The 26,151-nt window shown below is 37.5% G+C and overlaps 1 long non-coding RNA gene across 3 annotated transcripts in view; it reads left to right on the top strand.

Moving 5' to 3' along the window:
- LOC136992321 (uncharacterized) overlaps positions 1-18,889 on the top strand; it is a 75,531-nt gene extending 56,642 nt beyond the window's left edge. For 2 of the 3 annotated variants that reach the window (XR_010884506.1, XR_010884507.1), the window contains exon 3: positions 6,766-7,369. This is a non-coding gene — a long non-coding RNA (uncharacterized lncRNA). Of the gene's footprint in view, positions 1-6,765; positions 7,370-18,828 lie in introns of those variants that run through there. The other variant, XR_010884508.1, reaches the window with a different exon arrangement.
- Positions 18,890-26,151: the final 7,262 nt, after the last annotated feature.

Here is a 26,151-nt window from a genome sequence, read left to right on the forward strand (position 1 = left end):
TGAAAAGGATGGTGGTTTCGTTATGAAACTCAAATGATTACTATACACTGGATTGACTTCATGACAAATGGGTCTTCAAGTGGCCTTAAGTTGTATACATATTGAGGAACAGGATATACACTGCTTTTTCCATCTGATCCTTCTGCTGAAATGGGAAAGGTATCAATCTTACGCCTGTTAGAATAGTTGCAAACAGTTCATCAGAGTTGGATTTCAGTTAATGGCTTTCTCTGCTCTTGGTTCTCAAAGCTCCATCTCTCCATTTCTTCAAGTACTCCTGCCTGTGCCGCCGGGGAGCCAGCCAGCTAGCAGCTACTCTGATCCTGGAAGGACAGCGTCCTCCTGTCTTATGGGCAATGTGTCACTGAGACTTACTGATTTGGAAGCAAACAGGCAAAATAAAATCTGCAAAGGAAGAAGTCCTTGCATGGAAGGAGTGATACCTGAATATTAGAACAAAATTAAAGTAAAAGCCTTACATCAATATAAGGCAAAAAAAGTGTGATGTACACTGGCATAAAAGACAGATTCCTTTATGGCTTCCTGCTTTTAACAAGGCAGAATTTATTCTGTTTCCTTCAAGTATTGCCACAAGGCCAAGATGTCTCATGTCAGAACAGAAAAATCTCAGCAGAAAAAAAAAGTGCTGTCCTCTAAAAGGAATCATAGTCACTCTTGTGTTTTAATCCCACCTCCATCTGTGGCCTCCGGCAAATCACTTAACCCTTCTGACTGTGTTCATCCGACTGTAAAATGGGGATAACAATACCTACTTACCTACCTCAGAGGAGAGTTGTGGGGATTAATTGGTTGATGTTTGGAAGCCACTTTGAAGATAGAAAGTGCTTATTTTAGAGCCTGTTGAAATTATTGGTGACACTGATCAGCTAAAATTCAAAGGAGACCAAACTCATTAAGGTTCTGATCTTCTTCCTCCATTTGGTGATGTTTATGGGTTAGAAAATCTCACTGCATGTGGATAGTTTATTGTTTGTTTGGAAGCAGACTAGACTGACTCTAAAAAGATGCTTTGAACAACTTTGTTAATCCTTTTAACAAACATGTCTTCATTTGCATATCATTGAAGCTGAAGGGTTTATCTTTGATGATTATATAGCAGAACACTTCAGGAGACATGTTAAAGTTTTTTTCCAGAATTGTGGTCAGATCAGAATTACGAAAACAAAGTAAAACCTGCCTAACTGTATCAAAAGTAATTTCTTTACTATAGCCAAGTAGTATTCTGGCTTTCCTAGCATTCAGATGTATTTCTGTTTAGCTAAGAGATGTGTTTCTTACAATGTTTTTTTATTCTGCAAAATTCTATTAGAAACTTGTTTGCAGTTTTGTTTGGATTAGTAGGGACAGTATTTGCCTGTGTGGACCCATACTAAAAGCATGCTAAATCCCTGTTTTCAAAGCACATGGATATATTTAGAAAATACAGTTCATTGTATTCACATTTACCTGTATGCAGGAGCATAATATCAGGATTTCCTAGTACACAGTTTTTTAGACTCTAATATATATATATATATATACACACCTGGGACTGTGCGTTGCTTCTCCTACTGGTGGAAACAGAACACAGCTATTCGAAGACTAGTAGACTGGATGGGGCCCTGAGCAACCTGATGGAGCTTGGAATCCAGAGGTCCTTTCCAACCTGGATTATTCTGCGACTTGAAGTAGGTCCATCAGACTATGTCCTTCTGCCTCTACTACTAGCAGTGCCCTGAGTTACCTGGATCAAAATACATCCACTTAGGTTTGCATACATTTCCATTTGCTCTACACAATGGAAACAGCATTCTGATGTTACGTTTTGGCCTGACAGTTTTTGATTGATCTTTGGTTGAAACAGTGTCTCTGGAATTTGGGGCTCAAGGTATAGCAAAGTGTGCTAGCATGTGCCATGTTTTCTTTATAATTTTCACACATTTCTTTTAATTCCTTTCTTTGGATGCAGTGATAGGTATTGATTTTTCACATGTTCTGAACCGGCTGAAATAATTTATTTAGCTCATTTTCCCACTTGTTTTGTGTCTAAAAAGAGGCACTGAAAGCAGAGTTAGAAATAAAAACTCTTCCTGTTTAGCTCAGTTCAGCAGTTTGAAGCTCACAAATGATTTAGTTTTGTTCCAACAATCTTGAAGAAAAGCCTGTGTGTATGGGTACTGAACCTCAGTTTGGATAGTTATTCTTGAATCTGAATGCCAGGGATTGCTCCTGCCTTTGCTTCCTCTCAAAATTGGTGACTAAATCTGTTGTTCAGCTAGTACAGGGAGCTCAACCAAATTCAGCAATGTGTTTCCAGTGTTTCTTTCTTTTGGATCTGTTCTCCCACAAAACTCACTGTAGAGTTCCAAACATTTTTGTACTGCTGGAAGCCAGGATTGGCATATGCCATCATTGGACAGACTTTGAGATATGGCCTTTTCTTCTTGCAGGAGGTGCAGGCCTAAGGCCTGATTTACATTTTTGAGTCAGTGTTTCCTCCACAGGTATTAAAATCTGTACCCTTTACTCAGTAACTGTTCATCAGTATTATGTCTGTTGAAAACATGACTTAATATTTCCAAAACAACAAAAAAGTCTCCTTTAAATGTTGCCAGATTTTCAGTGCTGAAAACTCAATGACCATCTATATGCGGTACTTGCTTAAATACAGTGAGTAAATACACATGTAGGGCCACATCCAATTATTTATAATCAAATATAAGGATCTTGATACAGAGCTGCAGAAGTATTTATGGCAGCTATGTTCTTTTTTCTATTCATTAATTAACCAAGAGCTGAGCATGATACTTACGCACTACTATTACTTAGAGCTGACGGGTTGTGTTGTGTTGCTCTTTGCAGAAAGCAAAATTTGTACAGTTGTAGTGAGACTCCTGGATGTTTCTGACCCTGATGTAAATGCTATTTTGAAAAGTTCATAGGTAGGATTAGGGGACTACTCTGTAAATAATCACCAAGGTCACAGGTATGACTTCTTCTCAGTCATTAGGTGACCAGCCGCTACAAAAGCAGGAGAGCTGCCTGGAGAGATGATTGGGGTGTTGAACCTCTTTTTTTGGTTTAAAGAGGAAGTAAATACAGTTTTCAGGTATGTCTTACCACATCAAGAGTGCTCCAGCCACATGATAGAAAGAGCTAATCTCTTACAACTGAGTTTGCTAAACTTTCAGCCTGCTGGTTCAACTGATTTAAGAAAAGTGGAGGAGGCAACTTTGGGCAAACTCCATGCTGAAGCAGGCATCATCCATATAATTCCATAATGGCAGGAATGAAGCCATTCCAAACATCGCAGTGTGTGCTCTGGCTGTTTTGACAGGAATGCGATAGGGTGCTAATGCCTGATCCAGATCAAATCTATCCGTCTGGGTGATTCAGCAACATAGATCTGTTATTGCTATCTGTGGAGCAATTATCTCCACAACAGAGGCTGAGGCAGAATCCTGAAGGGAAATACAAAACGGAAGGTGAGCATCATAGAAAATTACAGGGCATTACAAATCTCTTCCTCTCTTTTCCTTTTTCACAAGAAGGAGACCTGCATTTGGCTTGTACATCATCTTAATGGGAAATAGCTGCACTCCTCCCTGCCAGGGAGAGAGGAACTTATCATCAGAACTCTCTTTTCAACTCTGTTTTTACTGTCTCACCAAGTTATTGAACATATAGAAGAGGCATCTAGAAAAATATTTGTCACGAATATTTGTCCATGTGTGCATGGCTGTTCATGCTTTGTTATGCCTAAGTATATCAGCACAGTTTAAAAAAAAATCTTCTTCAAACACGCATATAAACAGAGAACGGGTGAATAAGTTTCAGTGGAGAAGCGAGAAAAAATGCCAGTGAAGTGAACTGTGGGCCGTGTTTAGCTCCATCCCTGCCCTCTGAGGCAGAGCTGAGCAGAACTGGGGGAGCCCGGGCCTTCGCTGCCTTGCAGAGCTGGCTCCCGTTCAGCTGCATTTACTCTTCAAACTTCTTCCATTAAAAAAAGATTGCAGCCTACGATCCTGCTCCTTCATTCATGAGTTCAGTCTTGAAATAGTCATTTCAGAAATTAATTTGTTATTCTAGGAATTTGCCATTATTTTAAATAGACAAGTCTTTAATTCTGAGGTTATTTTTCAGTTCTGAGTGAAATTGTGAAAAACATACAAGAGGGGAATTCTAAAAATATTTCTAGGTTACAGTCGTGTTCAGGACTGTCTGTACTAAGTGCTATTTTATTTTTTTTTTAACTTATAAAAACAGGAAGAAGCCTTGCTACTTCTGAGGACCCTGATAAATGTTTCTACCTGCCTTTTTCTAGAAAGATCTCTTCAGGTGCCAAGCAAGGGTCACTGTAACCATGGATACTTTTACTCCCTTTTCCCCTTGGGTTTCTGTGAAAAACTTGGTATGATGCCCAGTTTAAACCACATTTTGTGTTAGGTAATCATAGGCTCACTCTGTTCTTGGGTATTGTGGTTTTAAGTTTTCAACGGCTGCTCTGTGGTTTGAAAGCTGTGTTTTTTATTCCCTCTTCTTTTCTAAGCAAAGAAGATGTTAAAGCAAAGTTGCTTGATAACAGTTATTCCACCAAAATACAATCTCTTGGGAAGGATTGACTGTTGTGTGGTTTAAAACTGAAACCAAACTAACAAACCACTTTACTATAGCATCTATAGTTTGTGTGTTCAATGCAAAATGTTCAGCATTTTACTGAATTTGGAAAGAGACTTTTCAGTACCTGCGATTTGGTCAAAATGCACTTAGGGATTAGAAAATACTTAATTTGTGTTTTTAACAAGCATCTTAAGAGTCACTCTTAGAAAGATTTGTGAATTTATTTTAGTGAAATGTGGAACTTATTTTCCATGAAGTAGTCTGTCAATCCTCCTGTGCTGTTTGGTTACAGAGCTACAAAGGATCCAAGTCTAGTTGAAGCAGTAGTGTAATACAGCAGAGGGAAAAATTTAAATACACATTTTTGTCACTAATCAAAAAGCACGGAGGTATTAAGCAAGGGGACAAAGGCAAGGCTACCTAATATGAAGATGGCGCTATAGAAATAGAAACTGCTGTATTGGATGTGGAAGCAAAGCTCAAGAAGCACGATATGATCAAGTCAGAAGGATCACATCAGTGCCATCAAATTCGGAAAGAACTGTGTTAAGTGAGAAGCCGTGTAACAGTCAGCTTTAATAAATCTGTCAAAATCAGGGCAAAGTCATGTGACTGTTGAATAGTAAATGCAGGACATGCATTTAAAAAGAATACTATGGGCTATTACTGCATTAGTTGTCTCACTAGCATGTGAAGCTTTAGAACATCATTTGGAGGGAAGAATATTTAAAGATGTGGATGTAAATGGAAAATGAAACAAAAGAGAAGTTGAATTTACTGAAGGTATATTGTAGTACTGTAGACTAATTAACAGCTTCGTTTGCTAACTCATTTTCTAGGCAAAAGAAATGTAGTAGATTCCACTTTTTTGGACAAGTAAAGCATTTGATATGATGCCACTGTGGTGTTTAATAGCTTAGCTTGTTAAGTTAGAGTCTGTGGGATTAAGACAATATTTCTAATGGGAATGAGGAAGTTTATAAAGGGGAAATTAAAATAATGACACTGAAAGGGAAATAGTAGGTTGCAAGAAGGCAATCAAAAGAGCTCTTCAAGGTTTGGTGTTGGAATCAGTTGTATTTAGTATTTTCTATTAACCTTGGGTTCAAAAGTAGCAAGCTCCGGAAATTTGCTAATAGTACAAAATAAGGCGTCACTGTTAAAAATGGGGATATCCTCAGACATGACAGAAGGGAGAAAAACATAAATATGTTACTCAGTTGGAGGTGACTTGGAACCACCAACTCCATACAGCTGAGAAAAAGATGTCCTCGCTTCTTGAACATCAAAAGTAGGGTATTCCAGAAGAGAGAAGGAGTACCGTTGCTGTCATCCTGAGCACTGGAAAAGTGTCTTCTGAAATACTTTTTACAATTCTTAATAAGATAAATGAATTCAAATGGAATAGGTGCAAACAAGGACTATTGGGGTGAAGTGTGGAATGAAGAGCTGCTCTTGCAAGAGGAGACTGAAAGAGCTTTTTTTCCTTAGTTCACAAAATGAATGTTGAAAGGGGCAAAGGAACAGGATAGCACACATCTGAAAAGGAAGAGAAATAATTGAGCTGGTATTAGCACACAAATGAGTGGATGTAATAGCATGGTGACTACATTTTGTATAAGGATGAAAAAGTTTTAACTGTGAGAGGAAAAACTTTGGAAACTTTTTCCCAATAGAAAAGAATTTTAAGATGAAGCATATGATACAGTTGTCTGCTATGACAGATTGTTTGGACTTGTTCAGTGGTCCAGCTCTGTTATACTAGGTTCTGATCTGAAGTTCTGCTCCCTTGACAGCTGCAAAGTCTGTGAGAATTAAAATGTGCCTTGTAACTGATGATCACAAAGTCTATGCATTTGTATAACTTTTATGCTATGCATTTTTGTTTAATTTGTTTAATTACATCCCTTTCTTTAGCTTGTGAGCGAGTCCATAGAGTAAAACTAAAAAGGCAGTTAAATTAGTGGTAAGGTATAAAAGGGAAATGGAGAATGTAAAAAGAAGATAAACTATATATACAATGCTTGTACATGTAATAATGTAATCAAATCCTTTGTACAATGATCCCAGAATAGCTTGTCAATGAGAAAATATCATCCATGGGATACAAGAGAGATCAATATCAGCTTCCTTATTTACTTGCAGGTGCTGGTAACACACATGGGATCTCCCTAGGAGCCAGTCGAACTCAAGCATCTGGCTTTTCAGAAAAATTATAGAGTGCAGCGTGAACTGAGCAAAACCTGGATCCTGACATTGTTCTGCTTGGTAAACTCAGCTTGAAGCTAACAGTTTTTTTTGTGGAATGAGGGCTTCACTGGGGTAACTAAGGTTAAACAGTGAAGAGAACAAGGGAGAGCAAAGAAGGAAAAATGAACAGTAAGAAGTTCAGAAGCAGCAAACAGATAGGAGAGAGACAGTAGGGACATTGAGGGGCAATGGCAGGAAAAGATGGTGACAGATGAAGTTGATAGTCATTCTTTTTTATTTTCAGTTGCTACAAAACTCATAGAAAAGCAACCTCATCCTGATGGGTAGGAAGAGGTGAAGATTTCTCAGTAAAGGAGCAGGTTTGTTTTGAATTGTTGAAGGCTGAGCTGAATGACAAATGAGAATGCAGAGAGAAATGGGGACCTTAGGGGAAATTTGTCATTGCTCAATAAGGACAGGGACTGTACCAGTTTCACAGGGACATATCTGTCAGCCAAGGAAAAAAGACAAGGGAAAGTAGAGAAGATCCTGGACTTCATTTCTGTGAGAAGTATTATAAATAATAATAGACAGGTCCAAAGTTGTTTAATAATACATGTTGGTGCTTTTGTGCTTATGTCTGCTCTAAAAAGAAAAGAATATAATGCTTGTGAAAATGTGAGACTGTGGCTCTTAAGAGAGGAAAATCTGTTTTATTCCTAGTGCAAGCAGAAAATAATGAGGAAAAGTCAAATATGGATCACATTATAATTTCTGTCTCTAGCTGTTAAATAGGATCTAGCTGTTTCTAGCTGTTAAATCTTTACCCGTTTGTCCAACATGTTATTATTAAAATACCTTTCATATAATTTTATCCCATATAACAGTTTTCCTTCTATTACTATTAAAAAAGAAATCTTTGCTTGTTATTCCTCTGGTTTCTTGCATATGTATATCCATACACACACACATTCTCTGGCCTTTTAACTGTGAAATGTGCATGAGGGGGCTCTCTTTTTAATAGTAACAGTGGGCAACATGTAGCATTTACCCCACTTACTTCCTCACCACATGATAAAGATCCACAGAGAACCAAAATTATCACCATAACAGCTCACCAGAATAGCATTTTATCTGTTTTGATTACAGGAATTGCAGACCTGGAGGGCTTTATTTTTTGTAGAGTAGTGCTGTAATAGCTTTGAGTGTCCCACCAGTCCAGTTCCTAACCAGGAGGACCTACCTACAGAGATAGAAAGAATCTGTTTAGTTCTTTCTCCTGCAGTAGTCAACAGGATGCCCTTTAGATCGAAGTGTAAGATGGGGCCACTTGTCCATTAGGAAGTAGAGTGAAACCACTAATTCATTTTATGTAGACTACAAAACAACTGCCAGACAGTAATAATTTTCAGTCCGTGCTGACCTGGGGTAGATTTAACAAGTGACCTAGAAATGAAAAGGTCTGTAGGCAACTGCAAATCCCCTGACCTATTTTAAAAGGCATGCTTCTAAAAGATTTAGAAATGTATAATTTAGTAAGGGATAGTCAGTATGTTTTAATTAATATGCTCACATTTTCCTAGGTCTGATTCTCTTTTTCTGTTTACTTGATACTATCATTTATATCAGTAAAGAATGAATATAAAATACTATTTCATAAGAATAGTAATGCCTTATACCAACTTTGCACTAAATTAATTTATGAACAGTAAGGTGATACAGAATCAAACTCTTTGAGTGCGTTTTTACTTTTATGAAAATGAGTGAAAATACAGTACATAGAGTACATTTTGAAATCAGCAAAATATATCTTTGGTAGTCCCTATCAGGGGAGGTATCCAGAGCAGGGTAATGGGACTGTTTCAGGGCAAGTGCATGGGCAAAAAAGTTAGTTTTTGAATGAACATGAATAACAGGGGACTAAATGTATAAAATAATGAATGGTCTAGAGAAAACAGAGCAGAAGCTTAGTTTCTTCTAATTTTACAAAACAAAAATAATGACTTTAAAATAGTGGTGCCCTGTTGGTCTTTTGGCTGAGCAAGTCACACAGCCAGTATGCCTGAGGACCAGTACCATGGAGGCCGCTGCGTGACTAGACGTACAGTACATGCACAGCCCCATTGGATCTGCTTGATTTCCTGTGGATGTGTAGAGCAGCTCTATGGTATGTATTTGGTAGGCTCCATGCTTCTGGAAAGCATTTGGCTTTGCTGCAGATACACTATATAGTGAGTGTAGGTCCCAATGTTTTTTCAAGCTGCTGCAGGAAGGTAGTCATGAGCGTATTGCCACTGCCAAAATCATTCATGCTGCCTGTTTCTGCTTGCCCTCCAAAGAATTCATAGGGACCTGGATGAATTGTTCTGGTACAGTAGTGGCTGCTCCTGGCTGCCCACTTCTCCTTAGCTTCCCATCAATATCAGCAAGTCATATTAGAGGTCTTCTGGGTAAAAAGGGAGAAAATTGGTATCCAGGAGAAGGCTGCCACTGCTGGAAGAACTCATCTTGCCTGTAATATGCTCACTGTATACTCTTGAGTGATCTTCAGGTAAAAAAGGCTGCCAGAGTTGCCTATAGATCATTGAACTGTCCTGGTGGATGGCCTGTGGACTTCAGGTTAAGCTTCTCTGATATAAAATATGGGAAAATCAGAACTACTACATGAAAATATTTTTCCCTGTAATATTTTCACCTGTTTAATTCTGACCACTTTTGAAGGAAGAATACTGGGTAATACGTGCTAGAGTCTAACACAGCGTGGCAATTACCATATTTCTGTTGACATAAAACACAACATGTTAACTTACAGAAAGAAGAACTTTGCTCTAATCCTTGTTACATATAACTTGTCAGTTGGGACTCCAGGGTTTTATTCCTGGCTCTACTTTTCATGTGCTGGATAACTTTAGGCAAGTCATTTAACAGTCACTGCATCCGCTTAATGCCTTTTAAAAGGAAGATGATGTTGTGTGTACTTGAATCCAAGATAACCTTGAGTATTGATAATCTTATATTATACAAGTAGAATTATGAAATATATATGATAAGTTGATGTTTCTTAAATTAGTTGTATTTGAAAAAATTTTCTGGTTTTGATCTGTTGATAAAGATGACCTCAAATTACCTTACATTGACTGTGACAATACTGTACCCACATGCAATGGAGAAACTGTTAGTCTGAGCTGCTTGCCCTCCTTTCATGGAGGCAAAGTTGCCTTATATTAACCGTCTCACATTTACTACAAGGCGTTACTCCCCAAAGACTGACCATGCGCACCTTCTGCCTCTACTAAATCAAGGCAATCAGTTGTCTTGTTTGATGTCTGTCATGGTACTATCTACTTATTTTCTGAAACTATAACATGTTCACAGTATTTTTCATTTCCTTCCAGCCAGCAAGACCTTTTTGGTGGTGTTATTTTGGGCAGGTTGATGGAAATAGTGAGTTTGCAGTTTGCTCCAAAAATGCTGAGGTTGTTGACCTCTACCGAGAGAGTTTGTGGGATAGCTGCTGAGCCAATTTTCTCTTCTGCACACCTAAATTTTGCTCCTGATGTTGACAGTTTCATAGTTCCAGTAGGATAGGGCTGTCATCAAGGGAAGTTGAGATCACACAGGATGAAATGGTCCGTCATTCAAAAGACCCTGAAGGAGAGTTTTGGACATGGGGAACAAATGGGGAACAAATTAATTAACCTGACTGAATGTCCCTGAAGATACACAGGAAGAGAAATAACGTGTAGAGGATGGTGTTCCAGTGGTTTGCATTGGTTTGAAGATTTAATGAAATACACTTCTGAACATTAATCACATATGTAGGTCTAGAAAATTAGAATCCTCAAATCATTAAGTGTATGGATTTCTACAGTAAACTTCTAACCCACTGATGAAGAATGATTCTCTGACGGATTAAGGTGGAAAAGGCTTTATTAGCCATGAATTCATAGATAGGACTATATTACCTCCTTTACTTGGTTTATATTTTGGTTTTAGTATAGAATCCCTGTAATGAAAGCAGGAAAGTCTTTATTTGGAATTTAGAAGGCACCTAGAATAAGCTAACAAGCTAGGGGTAGTAAGTTTAAGCTTAGGCAGAAGCTCACCTTTTTTGCATTATGCATCCAAACTAAATGACTTCAGTATTAATAGTGCCCTTCTACAGCTGTCTGCAGCTGTTCCTTATCAGTTGATTAGGGGAAAATTCTGAGGATCCTCCTCACAAAGAAACGTGGGATATTCCCTCAAATATATGAATGAATTCAAAAATAGCAAGGACCAATAAACAAAGTAAGGCTTTATAGAATGAGGATTTGCAAGGGGCATTAAGTTGACACAGAAATTTAGAACTCTATGTCAATCATCCAGGCTAACTGCTGTGTGTAAGTTTAACCACCGCTTTTCCAGAAGCAGTAAACGATCAGGGAAAGTAGTAAGTGTTCTCGACTTGTAATTCACTTATGTGAAAATTGTAACCAGTTCTGGTATATTGTGATTAATAATGTGCAGAGTAACAAAAATACTCTCTTTAGTAGTTTCTTTAAGTAAATATTTAATATCAAATAATATTCAGATCTTATGTATTTATGGTGATATTTAGAATGTTTCATGAATACTAGATGCAGAAGAAAAGAGATTATTTTTAAATGGAAGTTACATGAGCTTGTGAAATGTTCAGTGCATGAATTAATACACACTCTGCGAAAGTCCATTTAACAGCTTAGGATAAATTGTCTTGACTTGGATAGTAACACATTCAGAGTTCAATTTAATGAACTGGACCATAAACTGCATCTCTTAAACGCTGAAAATTAAGAAACATTAAAACAGTGACTTCTAATAATACTCTCAAATAAGGCTTAAATTCCTGAAGTGGTTCCTCGGCTGAAGTAGCTGCTTTGTGTAACAATGAGCCTTATACAAAGGCTCCCTAGGGCAGGAAGATAGGCAGGATGTGGACTTGAAAGTTTGCTGGCCCAGTCAAGATTTTTTATCGCCTTGGGCTAAACTGCAACAGTTAATTTGAGGAACTGTTTAACTGACTCTTATTTATACAATGTTACTCTATCTGTATTTAACTGCAAACTTTTAGCTATACCATCTGGCATCACTGTAGCATTTCTAAAATAACTAGAAAGCTGAAATTAGTGAATCAGTGTTACAGATGCAAGTATGGCTGAATAGAATGAAAACAAGTGAAATCAAGATTTTGAGTAATTTTCCTTTTTCTCTTGCTATATTTGACATGATTACTCTGCAAAGCAGTATCTCCCTACTACTGACTACTCAACACCTCAGCTCCCCTCTTCCTACCCCTTGAATCCTCCATCCTGAAACAAACCCTCCAACTTACATTTCATTCTGAAAGCAGAAGGAACTATACATGTTAGACTATTTTTTTTAACTTCTAGTAATTAGTAAATATATCTATATTGTTAAATGGATTTTATATAGAACTGGGACCCACCAAAGTTTTCTTTTAGTGTGGTGTTCCCATGTGGCTCTTCTAATGTAATGCATTGCCCTTTTTGTGTTGGTATTTCCCAGAGGTCTGTAAGAACCCCCTAGTATGTGGAATTTATAAGCACCTTTCATAAGGGAGAGTTGCTTTATTTGAAAGCTCATATTACATATGACCAAAGATCATTTTATGAACACGCTGCTACTTGAATACAGCAAATGACCAGTTGGGAGATGTGTCTCATATCTTACATTTCTAACTTAAGAGATTGTAATTCAAATAGAAAATGAGAGAATAGAGTTATAATGGAAAGATCTGAGCAATATTTTACAAGAACCTAGGTAATACAAAACAAACCAGGAATTAACTGGATTTTATAAACATATAAGCTAATCATTCTGATTTTTAAATAACTTCACTCTATTATCTAGGAGGAGGTCTATTCCCTTGTGAGGGTATGGGTTTGAAAGGGAGAGAAAACTGCAGTGAGTAATTTCTAGTTTCCGATCCTTACCAATTCCAGACCCACAGGTCTTGCTTATCTCTAATAATAAAGTCTTAACATGGTATTAGAGGAGAAGAGAGAATGCCATCAACCTGCCACAGGTGGCACCCCTGTTTCTGTGGTTTATGGTGAATATCATTAGTTCATTGGCTTAATCAAAAGGCAGGTGGTGACATCAATTGATCCCAAGGTTCCTGAACCCTACTCCAGTATGTTTTCTGCTTCTTACCTCCAGGCTTTACTGTGTTTGCCTTTGACTTTCTATTAAAGTCAATTTGGGCTTACCTGTTGAGGTGAATATTTCTTGGTGAAATTTATATTTCAAATATGCATAAGTCTTGTTTCTCTAAACAGTGGTAGAAGCAAATTTCATGCAAACAGCTCACTGTCAGATAAATTTTTGTGATAGCATTTCCCCTTTCCTAGATGCTGCTTTTTTGCCTCTGTTTTTAGAAAGGCTAGTAGACATACTGTCTTATAGGAACACATTGAACCTTAGTCTTCTCACTGTATAAGAACTCCAACCTAGGAATGCGCTGGACCACACTACACATCTATAGTGGACGTAATGTATTTTGAGCTCTAGGCTCTTCTTTTTTACTTTGGTGGAAACTACAGAAGATGTGAATAATTTAATTGGTCCATTTGTTTAGGCTCCTTTTCAGCAGTAAGTATGTTTTTATTGCAAAGCTAACTGGAATAATAACTAGTGCTTTCCTTAATTTGGCTTGCAGCCTGACTGGGTTGCTACTTGTAATTACAGTTCCTTCAGTGTGGTCGCAGAGTATACACATTCTCACGCAATCCACCTTACTTCGTAGCTAACTGTGACATATGTCCCAGAAATCTTAGAGTCATACATGAGTGGATGCGGTGTGAATGAGAACACAGCAGTTCAAGTAGTTTTTATGGAGTGGCTGCTCTCCTTTAAGCTACTAGACTAATTAGAAGGAAGTAACTCAAGTCCAGAAAACTTGAATTACATGACAATGCACACTTAAAGAGATTTGAGGAGAGGACTTGCACAGTGAAGTATTCAACTAGTACAAACTCCACAAACAAATCTTTCTGTTTTTCTTTCTCATTTAAAAAAGAGATTAAATTCAAAAGACTACACTGATGCTTACATAACTGAAATATTCTGTAGAATTCTGAGTTTTGCAGAAGCATCTATACGGTTCGCAAAGCCTTCTTTTTGCATCAAGTGCTTGGAGGGTTTGGACCAATGGTACTGTTTTCTATTTCTGTTTCTTTTCTTATAAAGTCATTACTGTACATTTTTAAAATGCTTAAGATAACTCATATAGCTTGTCTAAATGGTAGATATAATATTGCTTTTTGAGCTGTAAGTTTTGCTTTTTCTGATTTGGTAATCTTGACTATACAACCTTATTTTTTTTATCTACACAAGGCTTTTTACGTTTAACATTACATTTAATATCCATTCTAGGAAGTATGATCTTCATGTTTATAGTGCTTTAAGCTATGCTTTTGTTTTTAGTTATTTGTTCTATAGTATTCATAGTTGCATCATTTATTGCATACTTTATAGAGGTTATTGCATTAACAATCAAAATAGCTAGTAACTCCAGTGGGACAACAAGAATAATGCTACATTAATAGAGAATGACTTTTTTTGTGTCAAGAGCATTTTAAATATTTAACTATATAGCTATTTCAGCTACAGACAGAAAATTTGACAGTCTGCTATAATTATTGAAGCAAGTTAGAGATTTCAGAAATCACAAGTCCAACATGTAAGAACTCAGGATAAGAACCTACATTCCAGCAACATTTCCCATTGTAAGATTTCCAAGATTTTGATGAGAGTTCAGAACAAAAGCTGCTCTGTTCCTCCTGGGGTTTACATCACCAGTTGTCTTATTATTCCTGATACTTTGCCAATCATATTATAAGCTTCTAGAAAGGGATGAAAAAGCAGCTTTTTTCCTTGACAGCAAAGAATAGAAAACAATATCTTTTATCTTCCCAGGGAAGTTTTTCTTTAACATTTATTTTAACTTGAAACTATGTCTTAAACAAGCCCATGTTGCTGCAGTGGGAAGACAGGCATCACTTGCTTAGTTCACCAAACTACTAAATAGGGGAGCAAGGTAGCTCAAGAACCAGTGCTGATATAGAACTGATTCTGAAACAGGATCCGGTCAACTGCAGCTTAGGTTTGAAAAAATACAGAGCCTATAGATGAAATCGTGGTCTTTTTGAAGCTGATGGCCCAAATCCCATTGATTTGATGGGAGATGCAAGATTCCTGCAAGCTGAAAGTGTCCTTCATACAATATGTTTGTAGGATGCAGATCTCCATCGTAGAACTCGTAGAACAGACTCATATTTTCACTGAGACTTCTTTATATCTATCTGACAAGGAGGTAAAGAGGTCCTAAAATGGACATCAGTTACAAATATCTCCACCTTTATGGTGCCAACTGTGTCAGAAACTTTCAAATAAATGTGAATTTAGCTTACATATATGGAGAAGAAGTAGAGTGAAAAAGTCTGCTTGGGAACAGACCGGTAGGCCGCACATGCCATGAGAAACTATGAATTCCTCCTCTGGCTGTATGAGTAGCTTATAATTTGAGTGTACAGCAATTTTAAAGGGATGTGAAGGGTGTACAGATCAGCAATTTAGTAAATTGGAAATTATTATCAGATTACAGGACTCATGTAAATTTTCTCATATTGGGATAAATCTTTTATAACAGCAGAAATGAAAATTATTTCTTAGGAAGGATAAGGCAAAACTTCATACTGCTTGTTTTGCAAAAAATTATAATGTTCTGTCTCTTCAATGTGCTAAGACATAGTAGGACTGGTAAGAAGCAGCCTTATTTATGTCAAGTCTATTTACAGTCTATACTAAATAAGTCTATTGTCAAAAATAGCCTATGTAGGCATGTAATGAGTCTTCACTGAAATCTAAGCAGGACTTTTTGCAGACCATGACGGCAAAGGTTTTATTTGTAGGAAATTGCCTGTGTTTTTAAAATGACCTTAAAGAGATTTAAATTTCAAAATTTTATTGCTGTAACTTTTGCATAAGGACCAGGCTGAAATGCCAGCTATATAGTACAGTAGAGATAATACTAATCTATGAAAGAAATAACATTTTTACATGGTTTCACATAATGGCATTTCTGTATGGTGACCTTAAGTTAGGTTTTTTGTTTTTTTTAATGGAGAGAAATTATGCAGAATAAGTGGGAGGATGGGATTAGAAACAAATCCAGTATGAGAAGAAATCTTAGTTTCCTAAATTTCTTTCATTTTCTGGCCTTTGCAAATTTTGAATGCATGGCTTGTCAAACTTAAAATTATTTAAAAGAAATGTTGATGCAAATCCATTTAGTTTCGTCCTTTGCAACAGCCTCAGACATTAAAGCAATACAAAGAGATATATTAAGTAATCTGTGCATTAACTGTGCTCAAACAGGGTTTGAGGTCAAAGAACTGCAGCTGTTTCTTTAAGAAAGCACTTCTGTATGTGTGTCTTTGGAATAGCTTTATCTTAATAGAAATACATTATATTTATATTTTGCTTATAAACATCTTTTAATGCAAGTTTCACAGTGCTACAGAATAATTTAGTTTGGAAACCTGTACTTCCAGCTCTTGATCTGCATGTTAGAATTTCATCGCTAAGCTAGATCCTCCAACCTCTTTGCCAGGACATTTCCTCCCCCACCTTTTGACATGAAGCAACCGGGGATGCGTCCGCAGATGCACGATTGTGAGCGGTCCTTAAACTGCGAACGTGTTGAGCCAGACAGGCTACTGACATTCTCTGGTGGCCAGACTGTCTGTACACTGGACGCATCTATTTCTTGTCCTCATAGAAATCACGGGTAAAACACACATGTTTTGAAATGTTTCTCAAGCAAAACAATGATCCTCTAGCTTAATGAAAAAGAAGAGATGTAACTGCCTTTCGGACCTTTCCTCCACTAGTAGCTTAGCTTCTGGGGGTTTTTTTGTGTGTGTTACTAGGCTGATTGAGGGATCTTGATTTATCCATGGCTCTTTGTTTAAGATTTTCACAGGTTAAATTTCTCTGGATCTTGCCAGTTCTTTCATTATAGACTCAGTATTTTCTTCAAAGCTTTTTTTTTTTTTTTTTCCCAGCCATTAACTGTTTTTCACTTAATCAAGCCTTCTATTTAAAGAGTCTTTTGGGGAATAAAACTCCACTGATTTCTTCCATTTTTTTAAAATCAGCTTTTTAAGCCTCTTCCGATAGCTTTACTAAGGCAAAATTGCCACTGAACATTCTCAGTACAAAGTGAGTAATTCTAGATTCTAATGCACTCAGTTTTCCTTAACGAAAGGCTCCAGAGTTGCATTCATTATTATCATGAATGCTACTGGTCTTGATTGTCCTATCAGGTCACAATTTGTAACAAAAGGGTGTTTTAAAGCTCAAATCCAGGTATATCACTGTCCAAACTGAAGTGGAAAAGCTTTCACTGATTTTAAGTCTGATGAGAGAACCTTGTTGTGAATTTTTTTGCATATAGGCATTTAAAATTTTTAATATTAAAAATTATATTTTATTTTCTATTATGCCAGCAGCCTCCTAAAGACTCCTATCAAACCCAATGGAATTGTACGCTGGCTTATTGCTTAAGTAAAATCATCCATAGTTAATTGTACTAATACAATTAATACAATCAAAATGAACAAGAGAAAAGATACCAATGTTATGTTATTTGAGATGTTTAAAAAATGTTAGCGTTTCACTGGAAAACTATCAAATATAACAACTGAACTTTCCCTCAGTTTATGTCAAATTTTTTAATTCAGTTATCAGTACTGTCCACAGAGTCAGATGTGAAACTGAAAGTTGGTTCATGGGAGAAACAGTCATGTGGAGCCAAGTCTCTTTTTCCCAGTACCTAAACCAAAAACACACTTAAGTGCTGAATTGCTGAGATAGCTTTCCCCAGGAAAAGTTCTAGGGATAGCAAAGGTAGGTGAGAGAGACCCAAAGACCATTCACAGAACTGTAAATACAGTCTTGGCAATAGATACCATTGCATCTGCTTGCTAGTTTATGGCAGTGTATTCAATGACAGTTGCTTATTTAATACATATTCCCTGTCTATATATTTAATACATATTCCCTGTCTATATATTTATAGCTGCTTTTTTTCTGTAGAGACTATGTAATCTTATATAATATGTATTTTATGTATAACATAAAGCAAGATCCCTTAAGCAAAAAGGAGATATTCTGATAATCATATAAAATAGTGTTTTGGTTTTTTTTTTTACTATCTACATCTATCTATGAGGTTAATAAAAATTAAGCAAATCTCAGTGGGATGCCCTACCAGTAGTCACAAGGCTGAGATTTTCTTAGCTGAAGGTGTAATCACATAAATAAGGCTACAGAAGTATTAACAGAATTCTAAGGACAACTGAAGTCTTGATATTATGCTTCTCAGAAAATATATTCAAATCTTTGCACTGTCATATAAAATACTAGAAGCAAGCAAAGAAATTGCTTTATTACAGCAATAAATTAACCTAAAAGAATGACTTAGAAGCCACAGGTCTGAATCATAATGTTGGCATTAATGATACAGGAAGGCTGTATTCCTTGTTTAATAGTGCAAGTTTCTAGGATATGAAATGTCATGCTAGCTATATGTTTCACAGACAGGAGATAAATGGGACTACACAGCATGAAATATGAAGGACTGATAGAATCTGTTACGAGCACTTTGTAAAATTAGAAAGGTTAAAAAAAGTTATCACAGTAGATCAGATTCATCATAATTAAATCTAGAGAAAATGAGATGTTTGCAGAGCTTATTTCATTATATTGACCTTTTCATCATACACTACTTAAATGTGTTGTTGAAGTCTGGCATAGGGCATGTTTCAGCAGACAAGATTAAAGGAAAAGGTTCTGCTTTGAGACGTCATTCAATGGAGAAAGAGTATATTAATGGTATTGAACTCTGATGTGTCATTTTATTTGTATATCTCAGAGTCCTCTAAGAAGAAAATCATTATCTCTGTTTCATAGGTTGTGAGATGAAGGCATAGAGAGTTACCTTACAGTGGTATATTGAAGAATATGAAGTCAGGAGCAGAACTGGGAGGAAACTCTAGATCTCTTAAACTCCAGCTCAGCACAAGAGAAAAGAAAAGGTACATATTTATGTATTTTAAATGGTTATGTTGTGTTGTGTGTAACTCCCTCAAAAAATAAGTTCAGTTATCTCTTGCATGCTTAGCAATATATCTTTTCTCTTGTTCATTTTGATTGCATTAATTATATTAGTACAATTAACTATTAGTACTATAATTATTAGTACAATTAACTAAGCAATAAGCCTGCATGCAATTCCATTGAGTTTGATAGGAGACTTCAGAGGGCTGTTGGCATGGGGTCAAGTAAACCTCCTCCTCCTATTTTGTCATTATTATAATTACTCTTTGTTTGGGTAGTGTCTGCAGTGTTCTGGGCAATTTCCCAACATAAAAGAAGGCAACATTTCCTTCCGTAAGAGGTTACATGATAACAAAACAGACAAAAAGATAAAGAGTAGAAAAGGTCAAAATAGAAACCATTAGTGTTTTAGCATCTTGTCACATTTATTGAGTTTATTAAGTCACTGAGTAATCTCCAAGAACCCCAATCCATAATCAATCTAAAAGAAGGCTCACCCTATTTTTAATAATTTAATCTGTTTGTGTGCAGGTAACTGTAGCCCATTCCTAAGAAAGTCATTTTTCACACTAGCTGTTGTTTTGGGAGAATAACATGCAAAACCAACGGTTTCAGATGATGTTTTTAAAGTGTGAATGGATGCTAATGTATTAAAAGTACAAATCAGTGCATAGAGGTAAAACTACACATGCAAGTAGAATATAGGTTAATAATCCAATTCCTAATAAAACTACAAAAGAGTAATACATTAAGAAATCACAAATATTACAAGCCTTTAAGTCACCAATTCAAATTAAGTTTAGGTCAGTATCAAGCAAATGTTACCATTTGATTGTTTTCACAAGTCCTATATAAAAGACATTTACTTGTTTTAATTTCTATGCCAGTCTCATGAAAACAATGACTGCAACGAAAGTCCTGTTAGCAGACTTCATGGATGCCATCAATTGACTGTTGACTGGATGTGGGGACCTGGAAACTCTAATAACACTGCTGGGGAGATTTTACCTGCATATATACCTGATCAGATGGGTTAGCATTCTTAGAAGCACTACATTTAGATCAAAAACCTGTGTGTTTATAAAACGCGGTTGTCAGAACAGGGCCAACAAAGTACAGTGTTCACACTTCTGAGCATGGTGGTCTTTGGAAATTCAGAGATCAGTCAAGTATTTTGATATTATTAATTTATATATATGTAGGATAATGCTAATTATCCACTGTTAATACCATATGCATATACATTTTCCCTGTGTAGGGATATCCAGCCCTTCAGGGCATGTATAAATTGTGATTCTGGCGCATTCTAGTACAAACTGTTAAGCTGCTTTTCAGAAATTTGCTAACAGTCAGAGAGAAGAGGCCTTCTCCTGTCTCTGTCTTTTTATCCACGCCTTAGACACTTTCCTTTAGTGATTATAGTAGGACTTACACACTTTTTTTACAAGCCTCTTTGTAATTGTCACATGCAAACACTTCTTTTTCTTTTTTTTTTTTTTCCTGAGGACCACTTTCATAGATACTGTTTAAACTTGTCTGTTACTCTTTCAGATCGGTCGTTAGCTGGGTCAAAGACACCAGAGTGCATTGCACTTTTGGTATCTATCCCTGTGAAACAACTCTTGCAAGGCACATACGTTAAAATTTTTATATGAGGTCAGACTGTGGTAGCCTTCTAGTAGAAGACAAAGAATGCTCTGGCCACATGACACAAAACATTGATAAGTTTGAAAATAAACTGATTTTTCTAGTTCAAACGTATTCAAAAAGTTCAGCTGAGCTAACTTTGTATCAGCAGGCTCTTGGCTGGATTAGGTAGTATCTGCTTTCCTGCAGCTGGTATAAAACCATGATAAAACTGCTAGGCAAAAATGATCTCTACGCTGCGTACTCTGGTTAAACCGATAGAAATATGATTGTGTGCCCCAGTCTGACCCACATCAAACTAGTTCTGCTGGGTGGTCTGGTATTAATGACTGTGGAACCTGGCCTAAGTTACAACCAAAGTAATGCCTATAGCTTTTATGAAATTACAAGAACACAGCTGCAGCAAATTTGGGTCAGCTGATTTTTTAAAATAATTTTTAATGTATTTTAAAATGAACCTAATTGTGAATGCAGTGGTTTCAAATCATATTACCCATTAGATCTCTAATGTAAACATTAAACCTCATGATGATGTTAAAAGTTATTTAGGGAAACCTATTTTTTCCCACATTATTGCATTGTTGTATCTTTAGCTGCCATAAAAGAACACCCTTCTTCTTGTTACTACACACATTAGAAGGAGAAAACCAGAACCAGCAAGAAAAAAACATCAGAAAGGAACAGTTTGTTTAGTATCACAATACCACACAGATAAAATCTAACCAACAAGAATGACTGAAAAAGGGGAAAGAAGATCTTGCTAATTGCTTTATAAACAGAGTTAGTGAAAAATACCTGATCAAAAAATTAAAAAATACAAAATCCCAATGCAAGATTAAAAATGCATAAAAATTTAAAGCAATCAAGTAAGAAAAATAAAGAAAAATGATAGGAAAAGTTACAGCATTTTAATCATCATTTTCCCTTGGATTATGTTTTTCATATAAGCTAAGTATTTGTAGATTCTAAATACATTTCTTAAATGAGTATTTAGCTATAATTTGTTTCACTTTAAATTGGCAGTTCATTTCTTGTACATAAGGATCTGTTTAGACTAGGGTTTTTTTCTAAACTGGGATAAAAATTGCACTTTTAAAATGTGACTTGCTCAGTTGTTAATTTTGTTTTTTCAATTCACTCTGAGGTTTCACAATCAACTTATGCGAAGGTTAACTGTAGATTGTCATTGAAAGGGGTGTTTTCAACCCTGCAGAAACCAGCTGAAAATTAAGTATTTTTAGTGTTAATTTTCAGTAGGATCAGTGAGCTGATCTTGTTTATCCTTTGGCTGTATGATCGCTAGAGCCCACACAAGGGAAGTGGTGTGAACACACAGCTGGAGATAAAAGGAAGGCTGGATTGCCCTTTTCAGGAGCAGTGCAGTCTTAGATCAGTTTAAATTGACTGTGAAATCTCACTTTTAGTGTAGAGAAGGATTTGCTGTTTTACAGAGCAAGAGCATTTGCATTAATGTCGATTTCTGCCTTACACAGGTATAAATTTAGAGTACTTTTATTGAAGTGAGTAGATATAGAAGAGTAGGGACGTGCTAGGAATGTTTAAAAAATTAGGAAAATTGCTCTACCCACTGTAAGAAACAAGTTAATTTGTTCAGTGATATATTAAACAGCTTTTTGATTCTTTCATTTCAGCCTTTATAGGCTTTCCAATTATGCCCAGGCTGAAAATTGCATCTGTTCCCAGAACAGACAATATTCCGATTTACCTTTGCTCATAGTATTTCCACAGCTCCCTGATGTTCATGCACAGGATGACATAAGCAGGGCGGATTTCTTTCTTTGAGGATTCTCAATACCTTGCTATTACTTGGAAGGACAATGTGTAGAGCAAGGCTTAACAAGGACCTGGGCTTTGAGAATGTTCATGTTTTTATCAGGGCTGTGGGGTGAACATGTAACTTCTACTTCAGTTTCTTCATTTGTAAGAATAACAGTGCTTGATCTTGCATTAGCTTTCACAGAGGATCAGACTTTTGAAGCTCCACAAATTTAAACAGAGCTAAGCTGTTTTCCGATAGCTGGGTGTCTAGTCTGAGTTGTACAGAGATGTCTGAAGATGAGGAGTTCTGGGTAAATGTGACTATCATTGATCTTTGGTACACGACTGAGAAAGCCTACCAACGTTCTCTTGGTGTATGTCACTTGATTCTGTAATGGCTTAGTCCGTTAACTACAAAAACTATGTCTCAAGTTCTGTTAGATATTCTTCCCTCCTCAAAAACTTAATTTCTTTATCGTCTAGGATCTTTATTTGCAGTCTTTTAAAAGTTTGCTGAAATGCAAACGTTTGGCAGCAGCTGAGGAGCACAGGGTTCCTTAGAGGTCCTCATTGGAGGCTGCGGAGGTAGCATGAGTGATTCCCTCTCTTCTGGTCCAGGTTATTATTTTATTGTAAGAGCAATCCCAGCCTGTGTTGTTCTTCTACCAGCTCCTCTGCTTTTCTCAAGACTTCAGAAAGTTGTGGTCAAGAGAAAGCTTACTGTGGGATTGTGTTGCAGGGAATAATGCTGATGGCCAGGTGCACTGTTTCTCCGTAGCCCGTCCTAATCTCTTGGTGCTGCTTAAGAACCTGTTAAGTTTATGAACATTTTAAAAATTGTAATTGCAAAGCAAGCTTTGGGCAATATTTACCTGAAGAAAAACAAATCTGGCGGAGATTTCTGGCTTTGAATCTTAAACTAAACTTCTAGCGGAAGGAAATACATGTAAACATTACTATATAACTGACAATGTTCTGCTGCAAATCAGTTCTGGTAGAGCTCTGGGTTCTGCCCAGGCTAATTTCTCACTTAATTAGTTAACTTAAAAAAAAAAAAAAAAAAAAAAAAAAAAAAAAAAAACAGAATAGAGACTGAATTGCGTGTAGAAGCTTTCCCAGTGCCAGTCTCTACATCTGTCAAAATAATTATGTCCATCTTCTGCTGACTCCTCCTCCCTGTAGAAATTCTCTGTTGGAAGTGAACGTTATTGGGTTTTTTATTTCAATATTTAGGTCTTACTGACTTTCCATCTGTCCGGGCCCTGAGTGCACCAAGAGGCCTTAAAGGCCCTGCCTGGCCACACCTGGGGCCTCCCCCAGCACGCTCTGCCCAAGGGCATGGGAGCCCCATGTCAGCTCAAGCCCTGGGCCTTCACCCTGCCCGAGCCGTGTCAGAGGGCTGCTGGGCTCCAGCTCCACCACAGCCCTGCCGTGGATCCTGCCTGGGCACCACGGTGCTGCCCGGGGCTCCCTGGGCGGTGTCTGACCCTGGTTACCCTCACCAGACCCGATGCTGACCCTCACCTGCGGATTGACTTCCCGGCTTGCCCTCGGCCCTTCCTTGTCACCGCAGGCTTGCCCGGCGGCCTGGGCTGCCCTGCTCGCCTTGCCGGGGGCGGTGGGACAGGCCTGGCCAGCGAGGCGCCTGCCCTGCTCCCCCTCCCTTGGGGAGCTGCCAGCCCTCGCTGCCGCCACACCATCGTCCTTGAGTAGCGTTTTAGCTCTGAACCTTTGCTGTACCCTGTTCTCAGTCTGCGTTGCCACGGCTCGTTTAGCTTGTATACTTGGGCTGTGAACGCGCTGCTCTGGCTGTTAGGTGTTTTAATCCCAGGCAGTTGTTAGATGGTGCTGTTTTCTTATCCCCTGGAATGACTGCTATGGTTAATCTCTGCTGAAATACTGTTTTTAAAATAATTATAACTATTGTAAAGCCGACAGTGATTTCAGCTATTCAAATGTATCTTAAAATCAATTTGGATCACAGAATAACTGGATATTTTGCTAGCTACCTCTTGTCTTTAATTTTGCCGTCTCATACCTCTTTGAGGGAGGTCTGTTTTCATAGTAATTTTGCTTAAAACTAAATACATATTATCTACATCTATTAAATGTGCCCAAAATTACCTTTGGCCTGTCAATAGCTATCTGATACAACTGTTTCTGGGGGAAAAGAAATTAATTTGGTAAATGGACAATCTCCTTGGACAGTAAAGTTGAATGTTTAATTAAATTATTGAATTGTTCTTACTGCAGTATTGGCTTTCATATTTAAACTTGCTGTTGGAAGCACAATTTATGCTATTTTAATTGGATTTTTCTTTACATCTAAAATAAATCTCTATGCTTTATTTTAGAAAAGATTTTGTACAAAACTGATATTTTGCATACATGTCTAGCTTGAGTGGTCTGAGATTTCTTGCCTTCGAAAGAGAAGCAACACTTGAGTGAGAGCTTCCCCGTCACCTTCTCGCGTCTCCTTTTGTTTATCTGACACCTTTGTGAGACATTTGGGATCCTCCGGCTCAATAGGGAACATTTGCTCGGCAGGTTAGGCCTCCGCTTCCTTTGACGGATAGAACACGTGAGAAAAAAAGAGTTCTTGGACATGTCTAATTGTGTCCTCTATTCCTGGGCAGTTTAGCTCTTTTGATTTAATAACTCCTAAAAATTATTCTCCCTGCCCATGAAAAAGAGCAGCTCCAACCTCAGGCTGTCGAAAGCACTTCAATCTCACATTAGAGGAAAATCGCAAACTGCTGGTGTTGTCTAAGCACTGTTGTTCAGTACTTGGTACCTCACATTCCTGCTCATTCTCTCTGCTTTCTGAGTGCTTTACTTTGGGATTTGAAGCCAGCTGTGAAGTGTGCTTTATGCCATAAATATGCCTAGCAATAGTACAGTCCCAATTATGCCATTTCTGATACAACAGCACAAGCAAGAGCTTTGCTGTTTTCTGTAGTTAAAAAAATTACATTTAGTTTATGAAGGTGTACAGCATTTCATTTTGGGGAAGAATGCAAAGAGAAAACAAGGAAGAACATTTGACATCAGAAAATTCAACAGTGCTTACATGTACTTGGGTGTTCATTCGTTTTATGTAAGGGAAAAAGTTGGACAAAGCTGCTCAATTCATTGGAAAATGTCATCGGATTGTATTTTCTTCATGATTTAGATAGCTGCATGCTTAAAACTTTGACTGTTGTTGTTCAGTGCATGGAAAGGTACCTATTCCTGTTACTCCGAGTAGGCAAGGCTATAGCTTATCTCTTTCAAATCACTTTTTTCTACTGTAAAGATTCATATTTTCCCTAAGACACTATTCTTCAAGCTACATGTAGCAGGACAGCTGTGATCCTCTTGTGGACAGCAACGTTTTGAGAGACTGGGGAACATGTTAGTAAATATTCTAAGGGAGGGTTTGCACATCTGCTAGTTATTGAAAGGCTCCATGTGGTCAAGTGATGGCTAGGTGTGTTTTATAGTTGGAAGGTTCTGGGCTCGAATCCTGCTGCCTCTTAGAAGAAACAGCTGTGAATTTCCTGAAGCCTCTCAGAAGGGGCTGTACCTACCCACTTGCACTGTCCGGCACGGGAAGCGCAGAGATCACAGAAATGCAACTACAAAGGGCTGCGTTTGATCCTGGGAGAGTCCTTGGTTTCACCTGCGTGCTGCGAAGCATGGTTTCTGGAGAGCTTCCTTACGAGAGCTTGCAGATAGCAGGCGTGGAGGCGGGGGGACGGCGTGCAGGTG

This window comes from Apteryx mantelli, chromosome 6, assembly GCF_036417845.1.
Source record: "Apteryx mantelli isolate bAptMan1 chromosome 6, bAptMan1.hap1, whole genome shotgun sequence".
NCBI classification, from domain to species: domain Eukaryota; kingdom Metazoa; phylum Chordata; class Aves; order Apterygiformes; family Apterygidae; genus Apteryx; species Apteryx mantelli.